Source organism: Engraulis encrasicolus, chromosome 23 (genome assembly GCF_034702125.1).
Source record: "Engraulis encrasicolus isolate BLACKSEA-1 chromosome 23, IST_EnEncr_1.0, whole genome shotgun sequence".
Taxonomy (NCBI): Eukaryota; Metazoa; Chordata; class Actinopteri; order Clupeiformes; family Engraulidae; genus Engraulis; species Engraulis encrasicolus.
In genome coordinates this window covers 43,531,095-43,541,792 of record NC_085879.1, presented here as the reverse complement: position 1 = coordinate 43,541,792, position 10,698 = coordinate 43,531,095, and the positions used below count along the sequence as shown (strand labels likewise).

General features: G+C 41.2%; 1 long non-coding RNA gene across 1 annotated transcript; it reads left to right on the top strand.

Annotated features, from left to right (window-relative positions):
• Positions 1–451: 451 nt before the first annotated feature.
• Positions 452–1,785, top strand: LOC134439642 (uncharacterized). Its single transcript, XR_010032808.1, has 2 exons — positions 452–604; positions 1,611–1,785. It is a non-coding gene; the product is annotated as an uncharacterized LOC134439642 (long non-coding RNA).
• Positions 1,786–10,698: the final 8,913 nt, after the last annotated feature.

The following is a 10,698-nucleotide window of genomic DNA, read 5'->3' as shown; positions in this document are numbered from 1 at the left end:
AGTTTGTGGTATCAAATGTAAAATGGAAGTTTCATCAAAAAGTTGTAGAACACATCTGAATAAATTGCAGGCCATCAAAGTTGTGAATGGGCAGGGAAAACACAACCAGTAGGCTTATGAATTACTTTGACTCAGCACAGCAGAGCAGATGCGATGCTACCATTCCTTGGGAATATGACACAGAGGTCTTAATTGTGGAAAAAATAAATGTCAAAACGTCTATGATTCCCAAAGTCCACATGGGGTATATTCTACAAGAGGAGTATTATATTAAAATTCAGATGAGACACAACAGATACAGCTTACTTTCTTGTAGACTGAAGACAGAGGCCACTTAGATAAACTACTCTACACACACCCAGAGTGAACCCAGAAGCACAATAATAAGCCTGCAACTGGGGTGTGTTGTAACACTCATAACTGCATTACCACAAAAAGTAATGCAAGACTGTAATCTAATAGTTTTGTACTGCAATGTCGCCTTGGATTTTGTCTGTTCAGATGCTGTGTTGCTGCCAGTCCACGGATGTACACGAATGGCTCACCTGGAGGAGGAGGGCGGTCAACGACATTACTCAAGTATTGACAACAAATGTGCTCTACGGTAGGTTGGTTATTACAACCCATATACAGCCCCTGGCAAAAAGTATGGAATCACCTGTCGTGGAGGACGTTCATTCAGTCGTTTTTATTTTTTAGAAATATGATGGATCACAGACCCGACTCAGAACTGAACTCATTTCAGCTGGCGGCTAACTGGTCTCATAGGAGTCCATGTTAACTGCTAGCTCGGAGGTAAAATTTGCACTGCCGTTCTCAGAGAACGGTTGAAAGTACAGGAGAAAGGTAAAAGTCAGTTATTTAACTCAAGGGGATGTGTAATATGAGCTTATTTCCAAAAATGGGACAGTATCACTTTTAAATGGTCAATGGCAAGGTCCCAACCTGTAAAGATGTTCTGTCACTGTAATCAGAGACATTTGAAGCCAAATTGATGAAGGATACCGTTTTTTCTCATTGATACTATTACTCCGAGGCTGTAAGTTGTTCCAAAATCCAGAAAAAGTTTTTGAAGTGCTTGTTTGTGTGTTTGTTTTTCATGATTCCATATTTTTTTTCCTCAGAGCTGAGTGATTCCATATTTTTTCCCCTATGCATGCTCTAAAAAAGTAACTCTTACTTACTAACGGAATTACTTTTCATGATTTCTTTTGGTGTTTCTTAAGGCCAGACAGTTGCCCTTTGAAATGAGTTCAGTTCTGAGTCGGGTCTGTGATCCATCATATTTCTAAAAAATAAAAACGACTGAATGAACATCCTCCACGACAGGTGATTCCATACTTTTTGCCAGGGGCGGTAAAAACCTAACTTGCTCAGCCTCTGAGGCACATAAAAACATGAAATTAGTTGCATTTAAAAGCCAAGACCATCATCTTGCATGAGAATGGACAGGAGTCTGCATATTGGAATGCACCCATGTCACTTCAGGCGCCTTGGACAATGCATCGTGTATGCAGCATCAGGCTAAAATGGGTTAATAACACACACACACACACGCACGCACGCACGCACGCACTCTCCTCTAATCTTCTCTCTTTGCCAAACTTTAGATGACATTTCCAGCATGTCCAACTCATCAGCATCAGGGGAGATTCGGTGAAGGTGGTGCACCATCCAGGACCAGTCATGGGCCACCAACACCTCTGCAAAATCTACACTTCTTGTGAACCCTGTAGAAGACACTACAACCACAAAACTGCTAATAAACCATCACATACTGCATCACATCATGGTTCTCCATGTGTTACTGCACCCTCGGCACAAGTTCTTTGCTAGATTGCCATCTGGCAGATGCATCAGGACAGGAATGTAGCTACTATTTGTGATTATATCTTCCCACACTCTTACTTGCTTTGCATGGCAGTGTGTCTCAATGTGTGTCAGAATGGAAGGTGTCGCACCATTGAAGTCAATGGGCAGTGGCATTGCATCAGGGTTATAGAAGCCCAGATATCCTTGATGCTTTGATGCCAGCTGTTTTTTTTTATTTTTTAATCTGGTCATCCACACTTCCCTCTTCATTACGTTTGGGTGCTTTGGTGGTATGGACATTCTAACTCACCAGAAAAAAAAAAAAAACATTGAAAATGAATGGAAGGTTATGTCTGGTGATTTCAGGTAAATTAGAATGCCCATAACATCAAAGTGGCACTGGATTACTCAACCATTTGCCTCTTAAAAGATAGCTTCTGCCAATTTCAATATGCTGTTGTATAGCTCATGCTACCCTTGACTTGTCAGTACCCGGTGATGCTGGCATTTTTTGACTCAGCTCTTTCTGAGATCTGAGCTATTCTAATGGGGGCAGACTTTGATTGCATTAAAAACCTTCTTAACATAGGCCTAATCCAAATACTATCCCAAAAGGTATCACTGTCTGTTTGCTAGTTGTCTGCTGATGTTGCATAACCTTTTGAATGTTATTGGGAATAAATTAAGATGTTTTTTTGAAATGTAAACAAACGCCTGCCCCCATTACAATGACATGGGTATGTGGAAGAGCTGTCCCTTACTCATGCACCTGTTTAACAAAATGTTATTTTTTATTCAAGTATGCAGTTTTTTTTAAATAAATGGCACATTACTTAATACTGTAAGTTATTTCAGATGACTTAAAATGGCATCTGGGAATTCCAAAATAAAGGTGAAATAAAACACTGGTGTCCCTTTTATTTGGCTCTAGATATTGTAGTACGTGTGTGTGTGTGTGTGTGTGGGGGGGGGGAGTTTTCTTTTATAATCTTTGTGTAGCATATTCAACCTCTTCTCAGTTGCATGGCTGAGACTGTTTAAATAGGCTACTGCCTGCCAATACTGCACGCTTCTACTTAGTTGCATTTTAACGTTGTTATGTTATAGAGCATATATAATTATTATATAATTGTTACCAGGTAAAAACGAAAAGCAAGTTAATGTAATCCAGTCACAGTCACTTGCTCAGTCTGTCATAGTAGCAATATTCAGTCAATGAGTGCATTCCCTCGTATTTTAGCGTTTTGCGTGGTATCTGTGGGGATCAAGGTAAGCAGATCGTGGAAATAGTAGGCTATAGATAGGTTATAGATGTAAAATAGTATATAGTCTAGAGGGAATTCGTGAAAATCGTTCACTTCGTGACAAGTTTCTGATTTTTGGCAGGGTGTTAGCTATGGGTCTAAGGTTTTCAAAAATCATTGGAGGCAAGTTGGCGGCGCCCCCTATTGGCCGGTATCCATTACTTTCAAAATGGCCCCTGCTGAAAAGAAAACGGGTTGTATCCTACCTTATTATGGTCTGAAAATGTTGTAGGGTGCAGCTTTTCCCATTTCCCATTTCATTGGAGGCAAATTGGCGGCGCCCCCTATTGGCCGTTATCCATAAAATGCAAAATGGCCTTATTTTGCCAGATTTTTGTCTGAAATGTTTCTTTAATTCGACATTTTACAGTCTATTTAATGAAATGGTTGTTATTCCAATACCATACCATTTGAAGCTCATTTTCATGCCAAATGTGTGGTCATGGTCACTGTTGAGAATTACCAGGGTATCACAGTCATTAACTGTAAAATCTCATCCCAAATTTCTAGCTCAATGATTTACAGTGTTTTACGGCAATGTGCACAGTACACAATCACACTGTGCAGGTGTACAGTAAATTGCTGTATTATTGTTGTTTTTGTTAATTTAGATGTTACTCGAACTTCCCAGTATTCCATTGTTACTGTGTTTTAGGCAAGTTATTGTAGGCAGCTTGTTTGACACACGTTCATTCTTCAATTACCCGTGATTGCCATCTAGCTGCAATACCACCCCTATAACTTCAGTCACTGACCATACTCATTGGTGTAGGATGGTGTACATGGCTCCTTAATTTTTTTTAATGCAACAACAAATATAGCACATTGCACATACCTTTTGATAGACTATGCTATTTTTGTGAAATTGATGAAAGGGTGAATGATTGAAACATTTTAAGAACCTGTAACACTCCTGCTGGCAACAAGCAGCCCAATCCCAATAAATATTCAATATTAGTGCTCTGGTTTCCCTGAAAACTAAAAGATGTTATGCCATGATCCAATTACTGCCTCTCTTGCAAACTGCCTGATCACTCTGGTCGCATGGTAACCTCATACTTGTAAACCTGGACTCTCAACCACCTCTTTGTGAAAGCTTGCTTTGATGGCTTATTTTTTGCTCTGCTCTGCAAGGCATGTGCCACTACTTCTGGTATTGCTGCATATTGCTGGTTATCCACCCCCCTACTCTGGATCCATTCGCACTCCACCTCTGCCAGGCTCATCTGGAACACAAAAACAGTCACGCACGGATGCTGTTCATCGACTTCAGCTCTGCGTTCAACACTGTCATCCCTCAACATCTGATGGGCAAACTGAGTACAATAGGCATCAGCACTTCACTGTGCAACTGGACTTTCTCACAAACATGCCGCAAACAGTGAGAGTTGGCATTGCAAGAACTCCTCAGCGACGACCATCATTAACACCGGGGTGTCACAAGGATGTGTGCTATCTCCCCTGCTGTTCACACTGATGACCCACGGATGCTGTGGCAGATTTGAAATGAATCACATCCTCAAATTTGCTGATGAAACAACAGTGGTGGACCTAATCAGATACAACAATGACTCAGTACAGAGAGGAGGTAAAGCAACTTATCAAATGGTGTGAGAGGAACAACCAGCTTCTCAATGTCAACAAAACAAAATAAATAACTGTACTTCAGGAAAACACACATACCAATCATCATCAATGGAAGTGTTGTGGAGTCAGCAAAAAGCACAATGTTCCTGGGAGTGCACATCACAAATGACCTCACATAGACTACCAACACCACAGCCCTGCGGAGGATGAGAAGAGCCAACGTCCCCACATCTGCACTCACCACCTTCTACAGGTCTGTGCCATTGAGATCATCCTGACCAGCAGTCTCTCCATCTGGCATGGCAGTAGAGACAAGTAGGCACTATACAGAGGCTGGTGATGACAGCAGAAAAGATCATCAGATCACCCATTCCAGCCATCCAGGAACTGTACACTTCACACTGTTCCATAGATTTCGACAATGAAGTTCACTTGATGACTTGAGTGTTGCAAATTATGTTTTGCTTTGAGAGCTAGCTTTTAGTGTTGCTAGTACTTGCTGTGTTACTTCATGCAGCTGAAGCAAGACTGACCAATGTCGTTTTCGCAATCAACATGGGGCACCTATGTAAGTCACACCCTTCTTCTGGGGCTGTAACTATCAACATTTTGAATGGAAGTTTGGCATGTGCTGTGGATTTCACATAATATGATAGCAGTGAATTTTAAAGGTTTCAATTGGTGTCGTAAGACCGCCGATTTTTTGGCAAAGAAAGGTTATTTTAGTTTTTGTGCGAAACTGAGGTAAAAGACTACAACCTGTGCCTCAAGTATTTGACATGAACAGAGGCTGAAGGTGCATATGCAGCCCAACCGCTGCACCGCGGCTGAAGTGCCTGCAAGTCAGACATGCGACTTCTGTTGTGTAGTCCAAATAATTACATATTTTTGCATGCACTTATCTCACAAATCGCTTGACAAATGAAGTCGACAAGCACAACATTGGTTATCAATAATTCTGAAGTACAGCATATGCACAGCATGTGATCTAGGGGGGAATGTAAGATGGATCGGAAAACAGGTTTGAGCAGTCCATTACAGCCCAGTCAAACTTGTTGACTTTCACAGCCTCATGAGCTGCCCAGAAGGAAAAAATAGAGCAAAAATGGACCATGACCAGGTATCTCTCAATAAATTACCTTCAAATAGTAATATGGTGTTTACATAACAATTATTTTATTTAGTGAAATGGGAAAAGCTGCACCCTACAACATTTTCAGACCATAATAAGGTAGGATACAACCCGTTTTCTTTTCAGCAGGGGCCATTTTGAAAGTAATGGATACCGGCCAATAGGGGGCGCCGCAAACTTGCCTCCAATGATTTTTGGAAACCTTAGACCCATACCTAACACCTTGCAAAAAATCAGAAACTTGTCACGAAGTGAACAATTGTTATGAAAATCCACAAATTCCCTCCAGACTACTGTATTAACTTACAGATGTAAAATATTTCGCGGTCAATATAAACTTAACGTACCGGTAGTCGTGTTACACAACGTGCTACATTAGCTTAGCAGTAAACATAGTAAATCAGGGAGTATAACAAGCCTGTGTCGAAATTCATTTCAGTACATCAAGATCGATAAATGCGACGCGATTTCAATGTTAATGTTCTGCTTCGCGGTGCTTTGTTTTTAAATAAAAACGAACAGTCTACCAGGAAAACTTAAAATACGATTGTTTATGAACAGGCGATAACCCGGACAGCCTCTAAAACATGGATCGTTCATTTCAGCCAATCAGGTGACAAGAGCGACAGATAAGGCAGAAGCGACAGGTAAGGCGCCGACAGGCTACCTTCGGATAGGAAAATACCGTTTTCAGTTATGGAAAGCTGAGGTTCTCAGCTTTTAATCAAGGCCCATGGTGTGTCTTTAGGTCTAATTAAAAAATATTCTGTGTCAGATCAATAAAATGAAGTTTTGAATGGGTTTCAATGGCTCCAAGCCAGGGGTAGTCCACCAGCAGCGGTAGATCACCACCAGGGGGCAGCACTATGACGTCAGCTGCAACCCAAGAATTGTGCTATATCGCGATATATATCCTTATCGTGATATAAAGTAATCCATATCGTGATATAGTTATTTTCCCATATCCCCCAGCCCTACAGTACAGTACAGTACAGTAGAGAAGCAACATTGCAGTACAGCGGAGAGAGAACAATGTCATGAAAGAAGAGAAGGGAGGTTTTGGTTGCCTCTCTGTGCTTGATGAGTAGATGGACTCTGCAGGGGCCTAGATCACACACGCATGTGCACACACACACACACACACACACACACACACACACACACACACACACACACACACACACACACACACACACAAAGCTGATAGCTGAGTGCTCTTTTATGAGTCCCACAAGCATTAAACTTTACACACGCACACAAAAACAAAGACACCTTGCTTATGTACACACACTAACGCACGCAAACAGTCACACACACACACACACACACACACACACACACACACACACACACACTCATTAGCGAGAGTGGTGCCAGGCCATGTGTAGTGAGGGATGCCTGTCAGACGTCCCAAGAAGTGTGTTGAGTTTGTGTGTGTGTGTGTGTGCGTTGTGTGTGTGTGTGTGTGCATGTGCGTGTGTGTTGTGTGTGTGTGCGTGCGTGTGTGTTTGTGTTCTGGGCAGTGTGTGAAATGAGTGTGTTGAAAGTTTCATTGGGAAAGCCCCATTGTCATTTTGACACAGCACACTCACTGGAATTGCATTTCTGTCTCACTCAGGGCAAGAGGATAGCACATCAGTTGCCCACCGGGAGCAGTGTGTGTGTGTGTGTGTGTGTGTGTGTGTGTGTGTGTGTGTGTGTGTGTGTGTGTGTGTGTGTGTGTGTGTGTGTGTGTGTGTGTGTGTGTGTGTGTGTTGGGGCTGGGCGGGGTGGGGGGTGGTGTTGAGTGTATCATTCTCAGTGTACCTCAGTCATGGAGGACAATAGGGAGCTGCTGGGGTTTTGGAGTGGGGGAGTTGGGGGGGCTGTCATGTTTCGGCGTAGTCCATGGAGGATGATGCCAGCCGTTCACTCTGGACTTTTCAATCCTATTGAAATATATTTTTTTAATCCTTTTTATTTGCAATGTTCTCCGTCGGACTCATACTTGAATACTGGAAATATTCAAACACTGACATTCTATTTATCAATGGAAATTGAGGTTGAGTGAAACGGAGAGAAGATTAAGAAAAATCTGTTCTCTCTCAGACTCATAGGCTTCTTGTTGTCTGGAAAGAAACCCTTTCCATTAGTCTGTTGGATTTCTTGCTCTGCAATTATATAGCTCTAATTGTATTTCTGGTTTAACCCATTGTGTCCTGGAGACACATATACAGTTTTTCAGAAATTTGAGATTTTAGCTGTTTTATGAACTACGTACAGTTAGGGCCAGAAATATTTGGACAGCAACACAATTATCATCCTTTTCCACCCTATACCCCACCACAATGGATTTGAAGTAAAACAAATAAGCTGTGCATTAACTGTAGACTCTTAGCGTTAATGTGAAGGTGTTAACATCCATATCGCATTAACAGGAATGAAATAGCAACGTTTTTTGTCTGTGTTGCCCACTTTTCAAGGGATCAAAAGTAATTGGACAGTAGGCTTCTCAGCTATTCTCCAGTCAGATGTGTGTTATTCCCTTACTACACCATCACCAAGATATCAATACAAGGCCTTACAGTTCAATTGAAGTGTTCCATTTGCATTTCCATATATTTTTACGCAATGTCCATGAGATCCAAAGTCCACTTGTCACCATCAGTGATGCAAGCCATCATAAAAAATCAAAACAAACTCATTTGAGAGATGGGGAAACATTGAATATGATAAATTCAAGAGTTCAGAATGTTGGAAAAAAGAAATACTAGAGCAACACCAAATTACCTGGCAGACATGGAAGACAAATGCTGTGGATGACAGACAATATTCTGTATCTGGTTAACAAAAACCCATCTCCCAACAGTTTGCCAGATGTAGAACAGTGTCCAGGTGAACGGTGGATACATGTCCAAGGCAACAATCAAGAAAAAGATCAAGAACTTTCAGGAACACTTCACCATAGGAAATACAGAGGGTTCACTAAAAGATGTGAATTATTGATTGCATCAAAAATAGCAATACCAGATTTGGCTTTGCCAAACATGGTCTTAAAAAGACTTTACAGGTCTTGAGCTGCATCCTATGGACAGAGGAGACAAAAATCATCTTGTACAAGGGTAATGGGAAGAAAGGAGTATAGAGAGGGGAAGGAACTGCTCATGATTCAAAGCATACCACAAAATCAGTGAATCATGGTGGTGGTAGTGTCATGGTGTGGGCATGCATATCTGTCAATACAATTTTCCCCTTGTATTTATTGATGATGAGGACTACCGATAAAAGCCACAGGAGAAATTCTGAAGATTTTCAGGCTATATTATCATGTCATATTAAACCTAATGGTTCTGAACTCATTGGACAATGCTTCACAGTGCAGATGGACAATGACCCAAAGCTTCATCTGAAAGCCACTAAGCGATTTTTACCCCCCAAAAAAGTGGAATATTATTCAATGGCCCAGTCAATCACCTCACCTGAGTACGGTAGAGCAAGCATTTCACTTGCTGCTGGCAAAACTGAAGGGAAAATATCGTAAGAATAAGCAAGAACTGAAGACTGTTGCAATAGAGCTCAATAGCATCACCAGGGATAAAACCAAGTGTCTATTGATGTCTGTGAATTGCAAATTACAGGCTGTAAATGACTGGAAAGTATTTGCAACCAAATAATTAAAAATTGAAAGTGTGATGTATAAATACTCCAATTACTTTTGGTCCCTTAAAAAAGGAGTGGCACTGATAGAAAATGTCATAATTCGTTCACAGTTCACTCGATTTGGATGCAAACACCCCCATATTAAAGCTAAAAGTCTGCTGTTAATGTACATCTCGTTTGTTTCATTTCAAATCCATTGGGATGGTGTACAGCACCAAAAATATGAGAATTGTGCAGATGTCCAAATATTTATGGCCCTAACTGTATGTGGGTATGTTAGAGCTGAATGAACACATTACAATGCAAGGGGAGTGTCTTGGATTTTAAATGTAACTCATTGCATGTTTGTATGTGCTTCAGAGGCTGAGATATTTAGGATTTAATAGGAAGAGGGCACCCTTTCCCAAAAAGGGCTTAGGACAAAATGGGTTAATAGAAAACTAAGGCTAGACCCTAAGCTGTTGTTTGCATCCTTGTTCCTCACTGCACTAAACAGTTTACAGCTATCGTCTGTCAGACTTCCTGTTGACAACACGTAAAGCCTCGACTCACCCAACAGTTTTTTTCTTCCTTTTAAGGGTGCTGACCAAAATATTGTAAAACTGAAAAATGAAAAAAGGTCGCACCATGCATAGGTTTCTTTATTACACAGACGCGTTTCGGCGCACACTGAGGAAGGCAGAGCGCCAAAACGCGTCAGTGTAATAAAGAAACCTATGCATGGTGCGACCTTTTTTCATTACACAAATGATCAGAACACCCGAAGTTGTAAGTCGCTAAATAAGCAGTCACTGAATCCATGAAATTCCCAATTTTAGCCAAAAAACATACATATTCAGTGTTCTATCGAGTCATCCAAAATGCCAGCAAACTTGGGTGAGGAGGGAGCGCTAAATCTTTGTAACCAAGACTGCACGCTTTGGCGGTAGCTTGTCTATTTTCCCGTCATGGGCTATTTCATGTACTGCTTTTAGAATCCCATGACAATTTATGGTAATATGACTTAGGAGCCCTAAGGAAAGTCATTAGACCGAAAGCTTGGCCTATCATTAACCCCTTAGCGCAAGCACTATGGCTCTCTGTAATGTCAAAGCAATGTAGTTATGATGTAGTTAAGCATTTTCAGCAAGTGAATAGGGTCGCCGGCGACCCCTGCTGCAGTAAGAGGCTACAAAGAACACAAAGTGTGCAGACATGTTTCTTTCAATTTTACACAGTTGTTGT